The sequence below is a fragment of the Ursus americanus genome, chromosome 9, assembly GCF_024610735.1.
Source record: "Ursus americanus isolate L20-20 chromosome 9, mUrsAme1.1.p, whole genome shotgun sequence".
Lineage (NCBI taxonomy): Eukaryota > Metazoa > Chordata > Mammalia > Carnivora > Ursidae > Ursus > Ursus americanus.
This window is the reverse complement of record NC_142135.1, coordinates 59,395,680-59,419,438: the sequence shown is the minus strand read 5'-3', so window position 1 is coordinate 59,419,438 and position 23,759 is coordinate 59,395,680. Positions and strand designations below refer to the sequence as shown.

Below are 23,759 nucleotides of genomic sequence, written 5' to 3'. Positions count from 1 at the left end.
ATTAATTTTCAACATGTCCATCTTTTTTCTTGTTTTAGGTGTAGGAGTGATGCTCTTTCAAGCTACTCACTCTCTGAGCTGAACCATTAAGGTTAATTAATGACCTCCTGGCTATGTTGCCCCAACCCACTTCAGCAAAACCTACAATAGAAATTTATTTCAGATACAGTACTCAAATGGTAGCATTCTGCACAAGAGATCTGCTATAGGGCAACCCATAACAGGAAGATGAAGGAAGATAAATAGAGACTGAATTGGCCGTCTCTCCCCTCTTCAAGTATATGTACCACAAACAACATGTTCTTTCTTTCTTTCTTTCTTTCTTTCTTTCTTTCTTTCTTTCTTTCTTTCTGTCTGTCTGTCTTTTTTTCTTTCAGAGAGAGAAAGAGCATGAGTGGGAGGGGAGAGGCAGAGGGAGAGGGAGAGGGAGAGGGAGAGGGAGAATCTTAAGCAGGCTACACACCCAGCATGGAGCCTCTCACGGGGCTCCATCTCAGGATCCTGAGATCTTGTCCTGAGCCGAAATCAAGTCAGCTACTTAACTGACTGAGCCATCCAGGTGGCCCCCCACAAAAGCATTTTCTGAACTAATAATGGGAATCTATTATCTGATACATGGTATATAATATCACCAAATATTTGTAAAGGGGCTGTCTTGGAAAATTTGTTAAGTATACAAGACATAAAGTAGAATTGTGGCGGATACTCCACTTAAGTCCCCCTTTAAGGAAGGGCTTGCCACTCACCTGTGGAGAGTGTTATCAGTAGGTTGAATTCGGGCATCAGCTTTTAAAGAGTTGCTTCAACGACTGAGGGCTGCCTTGCTAGAAGTCATACCTTTCCCAGGCATCTTGTGTCCTATGACTGAGAGGTGGAGGTTATTTCTGATGGGCAGTACTCACTCCAGGGCACCCTACCAGGTTGGCCAAGAATTAGTCATCTTTAAATTGCAGTTTAAATTCTCCATCTGCCCAATCCTGCTTCCTTCTCTTTTCTTTCATGGTGTGGATCCTTAATAAACATCTAGCCATCCAAATTCCTCATCGATATCTGCTTCCAGAGAATCCAACCTGAAATAACAATGTACTTTAATTTTTCCCTTTGTAGTTTTTTATCTTCATATCATTCAGAAAGGTTATCACGCTGTAATGCCCAAGAATGTGTTCATTGTTGTTGACTGATTTAGTTGATTAGAATCAGTGAAAAATGGGATAGTTGTCACAAACTTAGTTTATTGTAGGATGCAGTGTACTACATTTATTTTTACCCTTGATTCCATTATTGATACTTCCTTTCCCTTATTCCCCACATCCAATCCATCCAGATGTATTTGAAGTCCTACCTTCATATCTCTATCTAGCTATTTCTTTACGTATTGTATTCAACACCCTAGTCCAAGCCATTGTTATCATTTGCTCGGACAACTGCAGGAGACTCCCTACTGTTCTCCCTTCTTCCATTCTTTCCTCTCACCAACCAATCCTTTATTAAAAATTTTTATTGAGATATAATTGAATCCTTTAAAATATTTTTCCAGTCAATCCACTTTTTACAAAGAAACCAGAGAGATCCTTTAAGATCCCTTACATAAAACTTTTTGATAGTTTTTCATTGCTCTTGGAATAAAGTCCAGACTTTAATGTGGCCAGCCAAACTTTGCATGAGCTAGTTAGGCTCGTTTCTTTGGTATTATCTTCTATTCTTCTCCCCTTCACTTCATGTCTGCCTGTTCCTTAACACCACCTGTTCTGCCTCAGGACCTTATCCTTATAGTCCTTTAACTAGAATGCTTCACCAGACCATTGGCTGGGTCAGTGTTACCTTTCAGTTCAAATAACACCTTTTCTGGAAGACTTACGCTGATCATTCTACCAAAAGTAGTTTTCCTCTTTTAATCATATTTCCCTTATATCGTTTTTTTATTATTTGAAATTTCCTAATTTGTTATTTGCTTATGATCTATTTCACTCCAGTAGAATATCATCTATAGGAGGTCAGATCCCTTATCTATCTTGTTCACTTCTGTGTCTAGTTCCTAGAATGTTATAGTTCCTATTTTTTAATTTTAATTTTTATTTATTATTATTATTTTTAAAGATTTTATTTATTTATTTGAGAAAGAGAGAGAGCACAAGCGGGTGGGGGAGCAGAAAGGAGAGGGAGAAACAGACTCCCTGCTAAGCAGGGAGCCCCACATGGGGCTTGATCCCAGGACTCTGAGATCATGACCTGAGCCAAAGGCAGACACTTAACTGACTAAGCCATTCAGGCACCCCATATAGTTCTGGTTTTATACATATTTATTCAAAGAATAAATAAATGACACAGTTGAAACTGTCAACTTTTTCCAAATGTTAGCATCTTATAAACATTGATTATCATAATCTTTAAAAGTATAACAGTTAAACATGTGGACTTTTAAGCTAGATTGCTTGGATTCAAATACTAGCTTTTTGGATTCCTAAATTATGTGATAGTGAACAAGTTACATCTCTCTCTGTAAGCCTCTTTCTTCACCCTCCTCCCCACCATGGGGATAATAGTAGCTACTATCTATCTCAAGGTTATGACGAGGATTATATGAGATAATCCATGCAGCATACTTAGAGCAAAGCCAGGTACATAAGTGCTCCAAAAACATTAGATATTAATTATCGTATAGGGAGTTACATGGAGATCTTGCCTTAAATGTAGGTAGAACCAGCCGTCATCTGTAGGGTAAGCTTTAGGGGCAGTGGGAAAATTTTCTTGCTTCAGAATCTTCTACAATGTCTGCTAAATTGCTTGACATTTTATCTTTGGGAGATTTTTCCTTTGTATTTAGTCATTGTTTGTCCCTACCAAGCAGTTACGTAGGTTGGACAAGAAATGATTGATAGAGAGAAGACAGAGTACCCAGAGACTGGGAGAGACCAATGTAGAAGGAAACCAACAAAGATGGGTGCAGGTAGCAAATAGATTGTATCAGGGAGATCCAGAGAAGGTGAGAACATAGGTGAGGGACTGTACATAAGAAGCAGGGCTCCTGTCCTTGGAAAGACTTGCAGGAAATAAAGCCCTCAGATATATAAATATAAATATAAAAATATATTTTATATATATTATATATATAAATATATTATATATATATTTTTATAATACATATAAAATATAAAATAAAGCCCCAGGAACTGGATCTAGGAGCCAAGTCAGAGGTTAGGTCACGGATGATCTCTAGTTCCTGGACTGGAATATAAGATAGTTAATACAACTAGGGAACAACTCAGTTGCCCTCAGTCCCAGCCAAAAGGTCTTACAGAGCTCCTGTAAAAGGAACAATACTGGTCTCAGATTTAGTCACTTGGTTATAATAAAACTAGAAGTATTTAAGAGCTAGCATCCAAACAGATCATGGGATCTTTATGGTGGAAGCATGGTTCGTATGGTAACAAGGACTTGGGCTAGAGTCAGACACTTACATTTCAGCTCTGCTGTTTACCATCTGTCTTAATTTGAGTGGGTTACGTAACTTCTCTGAGCCTCAGGTTCTCTACCTGATGAAAAAAGAACATAATAATATGGTTCTAATAGATGTTTTTGGGGAAGATTAAGTGAGCTAACATGTGAAAGCATTCTGTAGAGTTTTGGGTACAGCATAGAAGTTCAATAAATGATAGTTTTTCTCCCTATTACTGGTCATTTATACTTTGGGATGAATGTTTTTACATTTTCTCTATTAATAATAGTTCTTTTTGTCTGCCAAGGCCAAAAACATTTGTAGCAGTGAATGGTTTGATTAGGGGAAGGTGGGGAAAAAAAAAGGAAGAAGTAATAATATTGACGGTCGGGCCTGGATGGGTATCCAGTGGGGTACTACTGATATGCTTTAGCAGCTTGGAAGAGTGGCTTGCATATACTCCAGTTAATTCTGCTCATTTTATCCTTTACTTCCACAAGGAAGTATTCTCTTTCCTTATTTCCTTGCTGTATTACAGTGATTACAGAGTGTACCTTTATTCTTGTGATTATTTGCTTACCAGCTGTCTTCCTCACTGGGCTGCTTGCTCCATGCAGGCAGGCAACGCATTTGTATGCAGTGTGCCCACAGTATGCAAAATGACCATGACAGCACCGAGCATATAGGCAGGGGGCACCATGATTGGGAAGAGGAACATTCAAATATTGAAAGTGTTGAGATAATTTAACTTTTCTTTCTTTATAGTTTTGCCCAGGGCTTTCAGAATTGTTAGAATGCTGTACGGATATTATGATTCACTTGAGAGATGTTGGAGATTTAGAAACTCTTATTATTATCCACATCATGGGTACCACTTTCTGGAAGATCTTGATATAGTTATACTTATAAAATGTCTGCTGGTATCAGCAGCAGTGCATGTAATGCTTATGAGGCAACAGCTATTCATTATGGCTCTTGTAGGTGTTTCAAAGAAGAGAATGAATTATTAAGATTGTTTATACCTTGATAAATTTTTAGAAAAAATATATTAACAATATTTATTTTTCCCACCTATTTTTAGGGATACATGTGTGTTTTTTCCCCATCAATAAAATAATATTCATTACAGTAACTAAGAGTAGAATTTCATTATGAAATTACATTAATGTTAAACATCACATTAATAGTGGATATTACATTACTGATAAACAAAATTTTGTCAAAATATTAAGTATGAGACTTGTTGAATGAAAATATAAATTCTCACATTAAAAAGTATATTGACAATAAATTATGTTCCCATATTAACTTTTATTAAGATTTTTTTATTTGATCATGAACAATAATCTGAAAATTAAACAACACTTTATTTACCAGAACTTTTTTTTTTTTTGTATTTGCAAAAAAATGTAGGTTGTTAAACTTGAATAGCTAAAGGTTTTTCTTGGAGAGTGGATATGAAATATGACATCTTCTTTTTTGGTAGAACACCAAAAATAATGATGTGGAATTAAATGAGTTCACTAGTTTCCAAATGAAAATAATTCAGGGAAAAGAATGCATGAGAGGTCGTCACTTAAGGAAAATTTTTGCACTTACCTATCTCAAATTGTTAAGATATGATTTCGATGTTTTCCTAGTAACTGTCTACATTTTTGAGTAATTGTTTCCATTATCTTGAAGTGAAGCAAGCAAGAAAAAACATTTTAACTTCTCTTACCGGAGTAAGTGAAATAAACAATTTCTACATGCTTTCTTTAGCTACCATTTTTTGACCCTCTGTTGTGCATCAGGCATTGACCAAGTCCTTTAAATATGTTCCCTCTGTCTTCAAAATAGTTACAGATATTATTATTCCTATTTTTATAGATGCAAAAACTGATGCTTGCCCAAGGTCACCCAATGAGTATGAACAGCCTGAATTTTCACTCAGACCTAAGTTTCCATTAAAATATGTTATATCTTCCAAATTAAGATTCTAAAACTGTTAACATGAAAAATATAATTTTCAATTCTAAACAGAAATCAAAGAATTCAACAAAACCAAGCAACTTATTTTCTAAGGTGTTCAATTCATAAAAGGGGCTTATATGAAAAGATTTTTATGTAAATTTTTTTATATCTATCTCAGATAATGGGTCACTACAGATAATGTCACTGATTTGTAATCCCTATATTGGGAATAATTACCTATTGAGGTAATCATAGTGATGACATTTTTTCTTGAATAGAAAGGAGAATGAAGACATTTATCAATGTAAACATTCATCCATTTAAAATCTTTTCCCGGTGGATTATGGAGTATTATCTTTGTTGATGCAATAAAGAGGCCAAGATAAACTCATCATAAACACCCGCCCCCCCCCCCCCCCCCCGGCTGCTAGGCAAATAGCTTATCCGACAGAGAAAGGATATGCAGTCCCTCAAACCAACAATGACAGAATGCTCCCAGGGACAGCAGGATCCCTCTCTCTGCTCTTGCCTTGTGTGGCACATGACAAACAGTAGTGAAAAATTAGCGATTATTGGCATTTGTCAAGTCTGGTTCTGTGGCAGGAAAACGGAAACAGCAGCAATCATGCTCAATTTAAGTCTCCCATGATGTCAGGCTTTTCACAGACTCACATGGACATCTGAAGAGACTCGAAAAGGTTTACAGATGTGCAGTCAGCTATGACAGTGATGCTGCCAACGTGGCTCATGGATCAACTAACGATTAAGATATCAAAAGCGATCCCTGTAGCTTGCTGACAGCTGGTTCAATTGTTTGCACCTGTTTCCCCTGCATTACACATGTGTCTGGAATGGATTATTCTGGCTTGCGTTAGAAACATTTCACCTTTCCTCACTGTGACATCCTCCAGGAACATCACTGCCAAAGACCAGGTGGCTCTCTGCAAGGGTCCATAGAGGGAAGAAACTCACGTGCTTTTGAAAATCGCTCTGGGATGTTGGGCCTGACAAGGCTATCAGTTAAGGTTAGTTCTTGTTAACAGTTAACAGTGATAATATGAACAATGTTTGCTTCCACCAAGAGTAAGGGAGAGAGCTCTGTGATCTCACAGGTATATTCAACCCTCATCTCTTCTTCAGATAATAGTGTCACCATCCATCCAGCCATCTTGAATCTGTGGTTGAACTAGGTAGAAGTATAAGTAAGTAAATCAGTGAGTCAATCTCTGGGCCCCCTGGTCTTCCTGTTGCCCAGGATACCTCTCTCATCTCAGAGCCAAATTTACCGTGAAGCCGAGGAAGCTCAGGCTTCAAATTCTTGCAATTGCATGGGCTCTTTCCCAGGTTCTGAGAGTTGCCCTCACAAGGGGTTCACATGATTACATATTTTTGTAAAATGTGCAAAAGTAAGACATTTTAACCACAGTGGGTTAAGACTGCTGTTTCTTTCCACTTTGACTTCTCCTCTGACATACTTCCCATCATGTGATGTGGTGTTGGGGTGGTTGTGGGCACTTTTAGTGTCTGGCTAAGGGGAAGCTGAGTTGGGGACACATTTAGGTTGGGTTTAGTGGGATATTTTTATGCGGTTTGCAGTCACTTCCGTGTATATTTAAGTTATTGCTGGCTTCCAGGAATACTCCCTACTGTCCATTATTTATGTCTAATTTTGAATTCATAGTTCTATATTCTTAAGGAGGATCCTTTAAATTATAAAAGTTGTTAGCCCCCAAAACCCTGATGTCTTCCACTTGCACCTTATATCTAGTCACCAAATCCCGTCCATTCCATCTAGCAGTATGCTGCTCAACTGGTTCTCAAAAAATAAAAAGCTCTGATTTATAGCGTGTGCTAATTTCTGTGGCCAATTTCCATCACAGCAACCAAGCTACCAATAGTTTAACAACCAGCTCATGGCATTTCTTTTTTTTTTAATTAATTAATTTATTTTAGAGAGAGAGAGTGTGAGTGAGCAGGGGAAGGGGCAGAGGAGGAGGGAGAGAGAACCTTCAAGCACATTCTCCGCTGAGCATGGACCCTGACATGCAACTTGATCCTAGGACCCTGAGATTATGACCTGAGCCAAGTTCAAGAGCTGGACTTTCGCCCACTGAGCCACCCAGGTGCCTCCCGGTATTTCTGAATATGTAACAACTGACCATTGCAAGCTGGTACAACATGGCTCCAATATGCCACTACTGCTTCCTCAGAAATAATTTTATGAACTGGCCTCTCTTCTTCATTTCTAATTACCTTAGTTCAGACTTTCAGATTTCCTCAACCCCATCATCCCAAGACCATTCTCCACAGCTTCTTATCTTGTTTTCACTTACCTAGCTGTTGTGAGCACAGTCTACCTTCCAGAATACCACTAGATTTACTTCTTAAAATGCAAATTTCACCATTTGAGCCTCTCACTTTAATCCTCCTCTGGCTTCCCCATTATCCATGGGGGAAAAATTTAAATTCCCAAGCTTGTTTATAAGTTCCTTCATGTTCTGGCTCTTACACATCATCTGGCCTCATCTCCCTCCATAGCCTTGGAGCTTCCTGAGTGAACTCAACAATTCCCAAACATGCTGAAACCATCACTTTTCTGGGCTTTTGTTCATGCTGTGCCTCTGCTTGGATTCTGCTTCTTTCCTTTCTCTGCTTGGCAAACTCCTATGCATGCACATGTCTATACACTGGTCTGTTTTTCAGACTGTGAAAAAGTTTCTCTGCATGACAGCTACCTGAAGGATGTCTTCTGTGGGGACTCATTAAATTCACAAAAGTTCACTTGAAGACCCAAGACAAAAAGAGGAACAAAAGAATGAAATATCTCCATATCAGAAGTTACATTTCCCCAAATTCCTTATGTATCTCACCAAACAATACCATAGTGTTGTCCCACTAAATGAGACCACTCTTTCATTGACAGCTCTAAAACATATCATTTGCCATTGCAGGATCAAAGAAACTGACTTTGGTTTTGGGATCCCAGGCCAGGAGTGTGAAAAGTTTACTTCAGGTTTTCTGCCCAAATAAGCTTCCAGAGATAGTCATTAAAATAATGTTCTCTGCCTGTTGAACTGATAACCTGTATCATATTGTCACATTCCAAAACCATTCTGTATCTCTTGTACTTTCAGTTGCATTCCTTGTTAAGGTTACTCAACTTCATAAGGTTCTTGGGTCCTTCGGCAGGATTCTTTCCATACTTTTTATAGCACTCCTGAGGATGTACATAACCATCTGTTTATATGCCTATCTCCTGGGGCTAGACTATAACTCCTCAAGAATAGGAACCAGGTCTTGTTAAACCTGATATCCTCAATGCCTGACAAGATGGACCTCAATAGCATGTAGAAATCCTCAATAAGTATGTGCTGAATAAAGAATGGATGAATAGATATATGAATGAGAAGATGAAGTAGGCAAGACAGTGGTCAAGGAAGGAGAGATAAATTTTTCCTAATTCATACAAGTGGCAATTAGAATATATCTAGGATGATAGAACCAAATGACAACTCTGGAAATAAATAGTGGAAGCTCTTTGTTTTATGGCTATTAATGTTTATAAGTATAAGATCTTTATGAAATTAATCTTTATTCTTGATATGATAAATTTTTTAAAAAGATTTCATTTTTATTTGAGAGAGAGAGAGCGTAAGAGAATGAACATGAGCAGAAGAGAAGGGCAGAGGGAGAGGGAGAAGCAGGCTTCCCGCCGAGCAGGGAGGCCAATTTGGGGCTTGATCCCAGGACCCTGAGATCATGACCTGAGCTGAAGACAGATGCTTAACTGACTGAGCCACCCAGGCACCCCTTGATATGATAAATTTTAAGCATTAAAAAAAGAGATTTAGTTGGGGGACACCTGGGTGGCTCAGTTGAATGAGTGTCAAACTCTTGATTTCAGTTCAGGTCATGATCTGAGGGTCATGAGTTCGGGCTCCGTGCTCAGCGTGGAGTCTGCTTGAGATTCTGTCTCTTCCTCTACTTCTGCTCCTCCCCCTGGTCTCTCTCTCTCTCTCTCTCTCTCTCAAATAAATAAATAAATAAAATATTCTAAAAAGTAAAAAAAAAAAAAAAAAAGAGAGAGAAAGACATAGTTGGGATAATAGGAGAAACTACTAGAATTAAAGCCCAGCTCATGCCTGTAGTGAGTACATGATAAGCACTTCATGAATACTAAGTGTTGTTTAAGAAAAGGGGGCACAGGGCCAACTGGGGAAAGAGGTGGTAAGCTAAGAGAGGAGAGACCAAAAAGCAGTGTGGAAAAGAAATGCAGAGAGGCTATTGTGATAATAAAGAAACTTGCTATTGGCTCTGTAGGAGGAAACTGGGATGGGGCACAGGAATATAGGAAGGAACAAATACCGTAGACAGAAAGGTAGCTACTAAACTAAGTGAAAAAAAAAATGACAGCAATTTCTGAAGTGGGTGAGTAGATGGTTGCAGGCACCAATTTCAATAGACTGATTTGCAGAGCACTTTCTTATACGTTATAAATACACATCATATGATTGATGTTTCTAGACTTTATGACAGTGTTTCCCAAACTATGTTTTGTGGAACACTAATGTTTTCAAGATGGTAATGGTTGTTTCATTGGAAAAATACTACATATACCTTATAACCAAACTTTGCTCTCTTAGATATTAAAGGCTTTGGGAACTTGAAAAGCATTTATTGCCCCCCTTTTTGTTTTAATTTATCCCATTTTTAACCCAGCTTTTCCCAGACAGTTCTAACCACTAAACACTTCTTTCATTAAACATCTAATGAGACAGCAAAGAATGAGAGTTTTCCTCAGAACATAGTTTAATAAATATATGTGTTTCATCTAATTCACTTCAAGAAGGCCCCGAAGTGTGACATGGAGGGAAACTGTTGATTTCAACCAATCTTAATTTTTAGTAACCACAGACACAAAATACGCACAAGTGACTTACTATTTGAAGCTCGGTTTTCTTCTCGGTAGTATTTTCTTCTCTCCCCCACCAACTCGTGGTGATGATGGGAATAGCACTTTTGAAAATGCTTTGGAAAGGTTTAGAACAGCTGCTGGAAGGCAGTGACCAGACCACTGGACTAGGAATCAGGAGACCTGGTATGCCTGGCTTTGACAGTTAATCTTCCATTAAGTGTGTGGGTTTACAAAAGTTATATGAACTGCCAGGATATTACTTTCACATATATATTGCACACAAGCATGCAAAGGACTGGGTTTAAAAGCTAAAAGGTCCTGAGCTGAGATTGTTTGACAGTAAGCTGAAAACAGGATGGGACACAGGGTAAGTGCCCAGTCCAGATTGAGAAGTAGTAACAGCTGGGAGTGCTACAAGGTAGACATGGGAGTTAACTAAGGGGAAAGGAAGGATGGACCCACTTTTGCTGGGTGAAGAACCTCTCTGGGTGCTTGGCAACAATACCAGGAGTGGAGGGCCATCGACTCCACCTCCTTTCCTGGCCCTAACCACGTACTTATCATCCCCATGTCAGCTTGAGCCTATCTTGGCTGTCTGTGATGTCTATACCTTCTGCCTTAGGCCATAGGCCTAGGGTGCTGGATATGGTGGTACATAGGAAACCCTCTCTACTGTTTTATAAGAATGGTCTGGAAATGGTCTGCTATCCTCTACTTATCTCAGTTAGACTGCACTGAGTGGCAGGGCCCATTCGAACCTGGAGCTGTAGACTTCCTGACCATTAATACATGTTCGTGGTCTGCTGTGCACTATGTATAGGTGTAGAGCCCTCTGACAGAATCTGCTGTACCTAGTTTTCCTACTCCATTTTCTCTGGTATGTGGTTTTTCCTTCCCTAGAAGGACTTGAGTCTAGATTTGGCCTTTTGTCTAATTCCTGCATTTTCCTTTTCTGCCAGGGTTTAAACCAAAATCTGATTTCCATATTTCTATTAGGACATTTCGGCATTTCACTGTGTAGTCTTCTCATAGCCTTGGAGACATTCCTAAGTACCTTCACCTTGGGGTGAAGTCATCTGTTGCAAAATTTTTAAAAAAGGCTTAAAATATGAATTTTGTTGTTGTTGTTGTTCATGAAATGTATACAAATGACAAAAGTACCTGATATAACACGGACCAAAATCTTATCACCTTTTAGGAAGACAATTTTGTGGCCTACCATTTACACTTTGATGAATATCTAGAATCACTGCTACCTCAAAGCCTGGGTGCTCTTCCTTTGTCTGTGTCTCAGTATTATCCCCACACCATTAGCCCAGGTCATACCTCCCTGGCCTTGGTCTTAAATTGCCGAAGTATGCTTCCTGCCAAGCTGGTCAGACTCCAAAGTCAGTCCCAGCTTGTTGTTGTTCCAATATGGCCCAGACATGTGGTTGCTAGCCTGGTGCAAAGAGGGAGTAGGAAGGGTCTGTGGAATGACATCATGTGCACATTTAACTAAAACATGTCCCACTATAGGAGTTCAGAGAGATCGGGTGGAGATAATAGCAGAGATTCTACCCACCATTTCACAAATTGATCGTGCATCTGGGCACGAGCAGGAGATGGAAGGCAGAAATCAATTTTCCTTGATCAGTCTTAGTTCCCTTTTCTCTATGGTGTGAGCATCTCACTGAGCTGAGTATGATTACGGTATTAAAGATACACATTTTACTTACCACATGGTCCTTTAGTTCAACCCTATTATATCATTTGCTGCTCAACAAAAGAAATAGTCATCTGGGCCAAAGCTGTAAGAAAGCTGGTTCTTTTGGATCTTCCAGAGCAGTACTGTCCAAAAGACCTTTTGGCAATGATGGGAAAGTTCTATGGTTTATGGTGTCCAGTATGGTAGCAAGTAACAACATGTAGCTATGGAGTACTTGACATGCGGCTCGTGTGACCGAGAAATTTAAACTAATAAAAATTCATTTCAATGAAATAGCCTCATGCTACTTACTGTATTGAATGGTATTAGTTTTCTGTTTCAGTATAGCAGATTACCACAAACTTAGCAGTTTACTTACCCTTTTATCACCTCACAGTTCTTTAGATCAAAAATCTGGGATACTTCTCTGGTTAAAATCTGGGAGTTCTCTGGTTAAAATCTCAAAAGACTAAAATGAAGGTGTTGGTAGGGCTGGGCTCTTACCCAGAGACTTGGGGCAAATGCTGCTTATAGGCTAATTTAGTTTCTCATGGTTGTAGGTCTAAGGCGCTTGTTTGCTGGCTGACTGTTGGCCAGGGGTCACTCTCAGCAACTAGTGGCCAGTCTCTGGTCCCTCCACGTGGCACCTTTCATCTGCAAGCCAGCAAATGGCTTATCGATTTCTTTCAGTGCACTGAAACACTCTTATTTCTCCTTCTGCTATCAGCCTGAGAAAACACTCTGCTTTTAAAGGGCTCACTCGATTGGGTCAGGCCTACCCGATTAATCTGCCATCTATTTTATTTTAAGGCCAACTGGTTAGGGACATTGCACCTGCAAAATCCCTTCACAGTGGTACTTAGATTAGAGTTTGGTTGAATAATGAGGATGGGACTCTCAGGAGGCCACCTTTAGAATTCTGCCTACCACAGTCACCTTCTTAAGATTTCCAATGGTAATTTTTACCAGGCTTGATTTTTGTATTTCACATTAACTTTAGAACCCAACTCCTTAGTAAAATATGATCTCACAGTAGATAGAGTGACTTCATTGCTTGGGGCTTTAAATTCTTTTCTATTCTTGAGGATCACTTTAAAAATGTAGAAACCTAGAAGTTAGTGGCTGGAAGTTGTAGGGGAGGTGGAGCAGGAGAAGGTGAGCCTGTATCTACTAAGACTTTAACTTTTTTTTTTTTAAGATTTTATTTATTTATTTGACAGAGAGTGAGAGAGAGAGAAAGAGAGAGAGCACACAAGCAAGCGGAGTGGCAGTCAGAGGGAGAAGGCAAGGGAGAAGCAGCTGAGCAGGGAGCCTCATGTGGGGTTCGATCCCAGGACCCCAGGACCCCAGGACCCTGGGATCATGACCTGAGCCGAAGGCAGACGCTTAACCGACTGAGCCACCCAGGTGCCCCTAAGACTTTAACTTTTAACACTAGGTAAGATGAGGTGATATATGGATGAGATAGGCTAACTGAACTGTGGGGAAGGAGGATGGTGGACCAACTGAGGAGGGCCGGGAGGAGGGGACAACTGGAAGGACTTAATGGCTACTGAAGGCCAAATTCATCTCTCTCAAAATTATCTACCACTTTGGCATTTGAGCAATAGGTTGCCACTCCATCACTTAGCAGAATTTGAGGGCTATTAAGGTCAACAAACAGAATGATTTGTTAAAAAAGAAAAGACCCCTCAAATCCTTTCAAAGTGATATCAATCTGCGTTAATGGAAGCATTATGTTCTAAACCAGAAAAAAAAAAAAAAAAGAAAAATTATTTCCAGCAACTTGGCACTAGTCTTGCCTGAACATATTTCAACTGCTTTTAGTTTGGGATACCACATGTTGAAAAAGAGACAAATTAGAGAATATTCAGAGAACGGCAACCAACATGATAAAATGTCTAGTTAAAGGTCCATGGCGTGGCTCAGGGGATTGGTAATGGGATGTAAATCCTCTCTCGTCAGCACTTCATTTTTAGCAATGTCTATCTAATGGCTGTCGTCACTGCTTATATTCAGAGACCAGCATGGAAGGAACTGACGGTCAGTATATGGTTCAGAATGTTGTAGTTCATGTTCCAAGTAGCATCACTGTTAGAGCCTTTTTCACCTTCCCGGTGAAGAAGTGAAGAGTTTAAACACAAAGGCTAAATTAGGTATTCACTCTGACCTGAGCTAGTTGGTTCCAAGTTTGGCGGGTATACGCTAATTACTCTGAGCAGTAGGCTTTGCTGTATTGAGTTTGAATTAGGAGTGAAATTCTTTTTCTTGAGTTTAAATAAATATCCACAGTAGTTGAACTGTTTCCAGGAAGTTCACAATCTGCTTCAAGTTTAAGTTAAAAAAACCAGAATGTCAATCTATTTAACTACAATGAGAAATAAAACAATAATCTAAACTATGGTGCTCATGTTGATGAGATCTGTGTGTTCTGTACTTCTAGGAAGACCTCCAGTGGAAGCCAAATCATAATCTGATGGTTGCTCTGTGTCAGCACAGTGTTCTTTAGATGATTATAAAATACCTGGATGTGTCTGTCCATCTATGGCTTTTGATCAAGTCTGCATGACTGTCCAGATTGCTTGGTGGGATGAGGTCTAGAATTCACGAGACTTCTGTTTTAGTCATGAATCTGATATTAACTTACTGAGTGATGCTTGGTAAATTGGTAAAATAAAAAACTGGTAATAATTGGCTTCCAATACCTTTTTAATTGCAGAATTCTTTGATTTTCTGTATATTCTCTAAAGGCAGCTAAGTAGATAGTTAGATAATTAACTGTCATATTCCATTTGCTAAAGACCTCCAGGCTTTTTACAACTATCAGTGAATTTAATAAACATTTGTTGGGACACCTGGGTGGCTCAGTCAGTCAAGAGTCTGACTCTTGATTTCGGCTTAGGTCATGATCTCATCAGGGTTGTGAGATCAAGCCCTGCGTTGGGCACCAGGCTGGCTGTGAACCTGCTTAAGATTCTCTCTCCCCCTCTCCCTTTGCTCCTCCCCTCCCCCTCTTACTCTTTTTCTCCCTCTCTAAAAAACAAATAAATAGGGGCACCTGGGTGGCTCAATTAAGTGTCTGCCTTCAGCTCAAGTCATGACCTCTGGGTCCTGGGATTGAGCCCCAAGTTGGGCTCCCTGCTCAGTGGGGAGTCTGCTTCTCCCTCTCCCTCTGTCCCTGCTCATGCTCTCTCTCTCAAATAAATAAATAATATCTTAAAAATAAATAAAAAAGTAAACAAATAAACATTTGTTGATGGCTTCCTATGGGCAAATATTTTATTAGGCATGGAATTAGACATGGTCTCTTCCTACAGGGAATTTAAATGGCTAATTAAAATATGAATGTTATCTTACAAATTAATGGAAATAGTAATGAATATGAATGATAACATGAATATGATGGTATAAAATGAATAATGACTGATGACAATATAAGAGAATTAAATAAAACCAGCAAAAGAGGTGCAGACACCTGTGGGATTGGATATTGGGTAGTGAAAATACGTATTTAATGTATAGAGATTGGAGAAGAGCATAATATTTAACCTGGATTCTTAAGCATGGGTGTGTCGGCACAATGAGAACCACTGGTCTGGAGTCAGTGTCAGAACTGCTGTAATGGTGATGTGAACTTCAGTTTAGCTGGTAGGAGTGGAGGATACAGGAAGAGCTTCAGGGCCTCTCAATTGAATGGACCACTTCTTTTGAAGTCTACTAGGGCTGTCATAACAAAATTTCACAGACTAGGTGGCTTAAACAACAGAAATTTATTTTCTCACAGTTTGGGAGGTTGGAAATCCAAGATCCAGGTGTCAGCAGGGCTGGTTTCTCCTGAGGCCCCTGTCCCTGGCTTGTAAATGGCCACCTTTCCTCTGTGTCCTCACATGGCCCTTTTTTGTACATGTACATCCCTGGTTTCTTTGTCCATTCTTAGAAGGACACTAGTTATATTGGATCAGGGCCCTACCCTTATGACTTCATTAAACCTTAATTATCCCTTAAAAGACCCTATCTTCAAATATAGCCACATTGGGGATTAAGGCTTTAACATATGAATTAGGGGGTTGGACACAAAATAATTTATAACAATTCTAAGGATCTTAGAGGAGATCTGCCCTTGAATTCACATGACGATATGCTTTTTGTGAAAAGTAAGATTTTTTTTTTAGTATTCTTTGTCTTTAAGAGTGCCCCCCAAATAGGATAGATTTTAAGGCCCCATAAAATGTGTGTCCACCTTCTGCCCAAGAGCAAGCTATTCATTAGGTCCACTGTTCAGCAGGAGAGGTAGACCTGAGATGGGATGCTGTGTGGGGGAAGTGGGCAAGTGTGAGATTCCTCAGTCATTTGACATGGAGGACTTAGGGACTGATGTGAAAATCCCAGGTTCCGATGGAGCTGTGAAAACTTTTAGACTGGGGGATCAATACATAAGATTAAATATGCAGGTCTACAGCCATCATCTTAATCTTGCAATCCTACACCACCCCACACCAGTGTCTAAAGGAACCAATACTAATGGGAATCCAAAGGAACAAAACCTAACGGAGCACAAAGTGCATTTCGGGGATAGTGGAATGTGCTATTACAGCTGGGAGGAAACATAGTCAGAGTTGGTGCAGATCAAGTGGGAGAACCATTTTGATTCTTTTTTTTTTTCTGACATGACATAAATATAAATTAGATTTAGGAAAATATTTCTTGGTCTCAGAGTCAGGAGAAAACAGTTAATGTTAGTTAAAGAGTGAAAGGTTTTGGTGGGGGTGAGTCATGGATTCTATTCCTCTCCTTCCCTCTGCTGCTTCCCAAGGTCCTCTGCTGTTCCTCCTCTCTCAAGCTTCTTGTCACAATCACTTGGGCTGCTTTTGAAGAAAGAAGATTCCCAATTCCCATGTCTAATCCCAGACAGAATGAATCAGTCTTTGGAGGGTGGGGTCCCTAAATCTTCATTTTGAAGGCTTAGATTTGATTTTTTTTATTCTCTAGAGATTGGGATTTACTGCCCTGCAGAGTACCCCTCTTGGCTCTTGCTACCATTAATATCTATGGATTACAACAAGAAACTACTATTTTTGGAGCAGTTATTTTAAGCTATGCACTGTTCTAAGCAACATAGTCACTTGATTTTCACAGTAAACCTTTATGGTCCTACCATTACTCCCATCATGCGGATGAGAAACCAAGGCTTGGAAAAGTTAAACAGATTAAACAGGCCATGGAAAGCAGCAGTGTGCAAAAGAGTGAAAGGGAAAAAGGAGAAGGAAGATTTGGTAAGCATTTGCACATTTTCCTGTTATGTAAAAAATGACGTTAGCGTTATAGATTCCCTTACTTGTGTGGATGGTGTAATACACATGAACTCCCCGGCTCTTGCCTGCTCGGGCATTGCCGAGCTATACTGTTCAGCTGATACTCCGATGAAATGGAATGCCAGGAAATTCCAGGCACTTGCGGCAGAAGAAATAGATTTCATGCACTTTTCTTGCCAATACTAACATCCCTCTATGACACTTATGAGGCTGTGGAGACTTGTGTGCTTGGCTAATGTTCACATTTTTGGTTTGATAAGAAATTTGGGCAGCTTTAGAAATAAGGTATGTAGCTTTGGAAAATAGGAACAAAAACTTACTGTGTGATAATCTCTTCTCTCAGTAGGCTATGAATCGGTAAGTAGGTGTTTTTTTTTTGTTTGTTTGTTTGTTTTGTTTTGGTGAAGCAAAATGAAACAACTCATAATCAAAACACTTATTGGGAACATGATAATATTGCATCCCTTCAGTCCTCCACAGTTTCATTTAGAAGAAGAAAATTCCCATTCATTGGATCCAACAACATAATAAAGCTTCTTGAGGTAACCCTTGCAATTGCCATGTGACTTTATAACACAAGCAATGTGTGTATTCCTTCAACAAATTTACTTTTCAAATATACGGAAAGAAATAAAATATCCATGTTTATTATGTTTAGACTGACTGGATATCGGCTATAAGAGATGGCAATGGAAAAGAGTCCAAGTAGATGTAACTCATTTTAACAAACATAGTTCTTCTGAAATTAAGAGGTTAATTATTTCACAGATTTTTTTTTTATTTTTTATTTTATTATTTATTTGACAGAGATAGAGACAGCCAGCGAGAGAGGGAACACAAGCAGGGAGAGTGGGAGAGGAAGAAGCAGGCTCATAGCAGAGGAGCCTGATGTGGGGCTCGATCCCATAACGCCGGGATCACGCCCTAAGCCGAAGGCAGATGGTTAACCGCTGTGCCACCCAGGCACCCCCCACAGATGTTTTATTTCTGCAGATGATGAGAATAAATATTGACTTATTTTAATATTTATTTAAATATAGGTTTCTGGTTTCTAAACAGTTTTAGAGTTTAAATATATTTTGAAATACACAGCAAATTCAAAATCAAAATACAAATCAAAATCAAAATAGAATTCACCTGTTGTCTATGTTTGGCTTTTATTAATAAGGAGTTAAAGACCCCTTCCATCCATACATTTTCTTCTCTCAAGGTTAAAAACTATCAGGTAGCTATTTGATGGATATTCTTCCTTTTCCTAGGTTTATACTTTATATGCATTTATACGTTGGATACCCTTAATCAGAATATTATTAAGTATGCTTCTCTGGAATCAGTTTTCTTTGCTGTAGTATAGACATTTTTCTAGGTCACTTCATGCAGGATATTTTTTTAACATTTTAATATTTGTGTTGTTACTATTGAACCACTCCCCTATTTAATTTTTTAATTTTTATTTTTTCCCTTTATTTAGTTTTTTTTCTTTTTGCTATTTTGAACAATTTTTCAATGAATAGCCTTGCCAGGTATGCATGTTTCGAATTTCAATAAATATTGCCAGCCAAATGACTTTCCACAAAATTTGTATATTTTCCCCATGATTTGTATTTGTATATTTGTATTTGTATGCTTTCCCCACATTTGCTAGAGCTGGCTGTTAGCAGTCTTCTAAATCACTGACTGCTGAGGGCAAATTGTATTTTGTTTTACTTTGCAATAAAGAACTGGTTGATTCTGAATATTTCATATGCTTAAATTTTTTCTGGTATAATTCTAAAAGGTAAATGTACTCCAGAGTTAAGAATAAGAAAAACGGATGCTTAGTTAGGACTAACTACCACTTAAAATAACTACTATTCACATTTTTAGTCTCAGATTTAAAATACCTTTTATTTGCCAGGATGGGTAATTAATTCAAAATGTTTCCAACATTAGCCTCAATTTTTGATACTTCTGTAAGGGAACTAGATGAGGAATAAGTAATTCTGCTTGTTCGAGAAATTCAGGCAGTTTTTGTTTTGTTTTTCCCATCTGTACTTTGTTATTGGGAACAATCTTCATGTTTATCACCCCACGTTACAAATTATATTTTTAACTTTGAAATCTATACAAAACACCAAAGATTATGATCTTGGACAGTTTATGACTAGTGTTAATTTATTGGAGCTTTTTTCTTTTGCGTTCTCATAAATTAAAACTACATTTTTTTCTTTAAAATAAGTTATTGGATCTTGGTGGATAAGAAACTGAAATGAGATGCTCTTTCCTCAATCAAACCAGCAAATACCTCTGCAGGCTTAGTCATAAAACCCAGCACGGAAATAATACTCGTGTCACAATCAGGTCAGAAATGATAACTGAAACCATGGACGCCTTAAGATAAGCTACCTGTGTAAGCGGGGGAAATAGCTGGAAGTCTAATAGAAGGCTTTGTGTTGGAGGACAGTGATTGAAGTTCAAAAGGCTTAGCAGAGGTCAAGTTGGCAATGTCAGGTATTTCCCCAAGTTTAGTTCATTCAATTAAGTTGAAACAATCTGCTCCTGTGAGAGTGAGTGGCTTTCCTTACACTGGGAGGCCCAGGCAAAGGGATGCTCAGTTTCCTCTGCACCAGAAGCCATGTCTGGCATAATTTTTAGAAAGAGATTGAGTCGATTTTCAGGAACTCTCCGTGGGGAACTTATGTGCAATACAGTGCTTGTAAATCTGGTGAATTTAGCGAATACATTTGAAAGGGATGGACGAGACAGTTATTCATCTGCATGTATCGGCCAACTCTCAGAAACCAAATTCTTCTCAAACTTTTGTCGTTACTAAATGGGATGACTCTTCCTGTGTCTGTCACATTAATGGAGCTGGTTTTCTTCCCTGAGTCTAAACTACTGTTGATTGCCTTGACCTCTGCCCAGCTGAGGGACTAAATGCCTTGGACTGAGGGCTTTCTTAGGAGTGCCTGTATTCTCTGCTCAAGGCTGCTGGATGCTGGCAGATTTTTAGGGTAGGAAGGTGTGCAAAACTGCTCCTTTAAAAACTAAATTTCACACACTTAGGATTTTGTCTTCTTCCTTGGTATGTTACTTTTCTTTTCCTTTTTGAAATGTACTGTTTTATTTCTTAGCTTGAGTAATGATTTTACAAATATGAGTGAACTTTGTGGAGGAATAGAAATGGGACATACCCTGACTGCAGCAAATGATCAGATTACAGAGATAAATTGATATATGAGAGGTTCCGGAATACTGGGTAATTACACCACATACCTCCAGGAAATTCACACACACACACACACACACACATTAACCTCCTGCATATGTGTATGTATGTGACTATATAGATTTTAATTATAAGAAAAGCTTAGGGTATTTTTAAGTTGAATGGCACCAAATGTCATTATCAATTGGTTTCTTACCATTTAAAATGTATTTCTAAAAGCTCCTAATCCCAATAAGTTTTCACTAGTCAGATGCTAGGAAAAGCAAACATGGACAAAATGATTTTATCCAGTAGTTCCTAAACCTGGCTAATTGTTAAAGTCACTTGAGGCCACCCAGGCCTCCACAATTAGAATCTCCAAAATGGAGATGCAGCAATCTGGTTTAACAAGGTCCTCAGATGATTCTGATGATCAGCCAAGTTTGTGAAGCCTAAAAAGTCAGTCTAGAATAATAAGTCATTTTGTTGGATCAGTTTGATTTTTTTTTTTTTAAAGATTTTATTTATTTATTCGACAGAGACAGAGACAGCCAGTGAGAAAGGGAACAAAGGAGGGGGAGTGGGAAAGGAAGAAGCAGGCTCATAGCAGAGGAGCCTGATGTGGGGCTCGATCCCCTAACGCCGGGATCACGCCCTGAGCCGAAGGCAGACGCTTAACCGCTGTGCCACCCAGGCGCCCCGGATCAGTTTGATTTTGAAGGCATTGTACAGCTTACTAAAGGGTCACTAATGCATGGTTTTGATAATGCACATAACCGTGATAGTCATAGACTCCTATGGGAGCTTTCCAATAGTAACCCCGACTTAGCATTGTGAGTCCCATTTTATAGGTGAGGAAACTGATACCATTAATATGAATAATTAGTACCACAAAGTTAATAACTAGGAAAATCGAGATTCACTTCCCAGCCTTCTGATTACATGCCCATTGACTTCCCGTAGCTTTAAGGTGAAAATCAGTAAAGGCCTTTTTCCCACGGGATCTCTAGTTTAGACCTAGCATTTTGTCTGTAATCCTAAAATAACTTTGAGGTCAGTGTTATTTCAGTTGAGAACCCATTTATGGGGTTGCTCTATGCCTAACTTTGTGTTGAGGGGGTAGGCCTCAGAGGGGCAAGCTTTACGCTCACGGAATCTCGTTGGGTGGTGAGGTTTACTTGGGACAAGAGGAGAAAGCAACAGGTTATAGTGACAAATACTATGTGGACTGTCCATGCCATAGCAGCAAAGGGACAGTCATTTTGGGCTACAGTTTTTAGGGAACACTCAAGGAGAAGCAGGATTCCATTTGGGTCTTGAAGAGAGGGGTTTGGAAGGTTCAGGAGAAGACATTCCAGGTATGGGAACAGCAAGAGCACAGGTGTGAGTGTGTGTGTGTGTGTGTGTGTGTGTGTGTCTGTGTCTGTGTATGCAGTCAGTCAGTGCTCAAGAGAGGGCTGGTCCAGCTGAGAGCAACGAGAGCGAAGGAAGAGGGTGAAAAATATGGGGCCATGCCTTGTCCTTCCAAGTGGACAGACTCCATCGGGCACTGAGATTGTTGAGTTAAAAGGTACCTTTTGCAATCATTTCCCTCTGCTTCTATGTGTTTATTATTCTCTCATGTATGTGCTCCCAGCCCCCAGGAAATACTTTAACCTAATGCTTCAAAAGCCTCTGCCATTGTCCAGAATCAAATTAAGCACAGTGAAAATGACCATCGCTCTGAGACACATGGGATTTGGGATGTCAAAAGACACAAAAGCCTCAGCATAATAGAGGGAATCAGCAGGTTCCTGGGATATGACTAATTTTTCTCTGGCTGTTTAGTAACAGGTGGTATTTATCTAAGCAGACTGCCCTGGGCAGCTGGTTGATGGGTTCTTCCAGCTGGACATCTTCTCCCCATTTAGTCCAACCACACCTGCTTCAGACAGCAAACAAGAGGCTTTCTCATCTCCAGTATCTACATGTGGGGGGTGGGGGTATAGATGAACCGTTCAGCTTCCAGCTGTAGTGTTTCATGATGTCCAAGGATCCCATCTGGCCTCCTACCAGGAGAAAAAAAGAAGTTTTAGGTTTAGAGGTGGGCTTCTTTTTATTTTATTTTTTCCCCCTCTCTTTTTCCCGGGGGAGTGGTTTTGTCCTATTAGGTTGCTTTCTTTTAAAAAAGAGATTTTTATCATTGGCTTCTATCATGTGATCAGATTTATCTCCCATGAAAACTTCCTTTCCTTGAAGCATGCACTGACACGAAGGTGCCTGTCCCTTCAAGCTCTTATCGTATTGCATTGAGGAATAGTAGAATAGTCTCATGAAAGATTAATCACTTCCTGTAAGCATCTTGTACCTGCAGACAGGCTATTACTGAAGTATGTCTGAAAGAAAACAAGGAAGGATGTTAAAATGTATCAGCCAGGTATTTTTTGGCAGTGTGACTACAAACCTTGTTTGGGTGCCAGCTTTTTTGGAGCCAAAAAGGACTTCTGTGCTGAGTTAATGGATCATAGTTTGTTTTGTACAAGAGTAGCAATGTTTTCTTTGTAATGATAGCCAAAACCTTGACACTGCACAGGTATTTCTCTAGAGGCTGTACAAGTGTGTGCATTCTTATTTTTTTCCCCATCTAAACTGAATGATAAATCAACCATTTGGACTAAATTTAGTCCTGGCAGTTTAGAGAACCCTGTATCCCCAGTGCCAGGCCTGCCAGCTAGTAGGTGTTCAGTAAATATTTGATGACTGACAATCTCTGTTTTATAGTTGTCAAGGAGTTTACAACAATTTAGAGTATAGCCTCAGTCGTGAAAATTCCACTCATCAATAGAGTACTGGGTCCACTACCACTACCACCACTACCACTGGGTCCATTACCAACTGTAGGCTGGAGATTAAAAAAAAATATATGGTCCTTGCTTTTAAGAAACTGAGAATTCCTGATAAGGGAAATAGTAACACAACAACATCAGCAACAAAAACAACATTTATTGAACACTTTCTGTATTGTAGGCCCTTAAGCACTTTGTAGGTATTAATTCATTTGATCCAGAATTATTATTCATATTATTCTATTATTCTAGTTTTTCAGATATGTCAACCAAGGCACAGAGAGACACACACCCTTCTGTAATTTACCCAAAGCTAGTAAATGATGGAACTGGGATATGAATAAAGATCCAAAACCAAACACTGAGTTTGTGGAGTGCTCTGATGGGTAAGTGCAGGGCACAGAGAAGAGGCTCTCTCATCTTAGTATAATGGGGGTTGGGGAA

The 23,759-nt window shown here is 39.2% G+C and overlaps 1 long non-coding RNA gene across 1 annotated transcript in view; it reads left to right on the top strand.

The window, feature by feature from the left end:
* The window catches only part of LOC148109479 (uncharacterized), an 86,905-nt gene that overhangs the window by 49,532 nt on the left and 13,614 nt on the right, over nucleotides 1–23,759 (top strand). The window contains exon 3 of the long non-coding RNA XR_015725828.1: nucleotides 23,568–23,701. This is a non-coding gene — a long non-coding RNA (uncharacterized LOC148109479). The remainder of the gene's footprint in view (nucleotides 1–23,567; nucleotides 23,702–23,759) is intronic.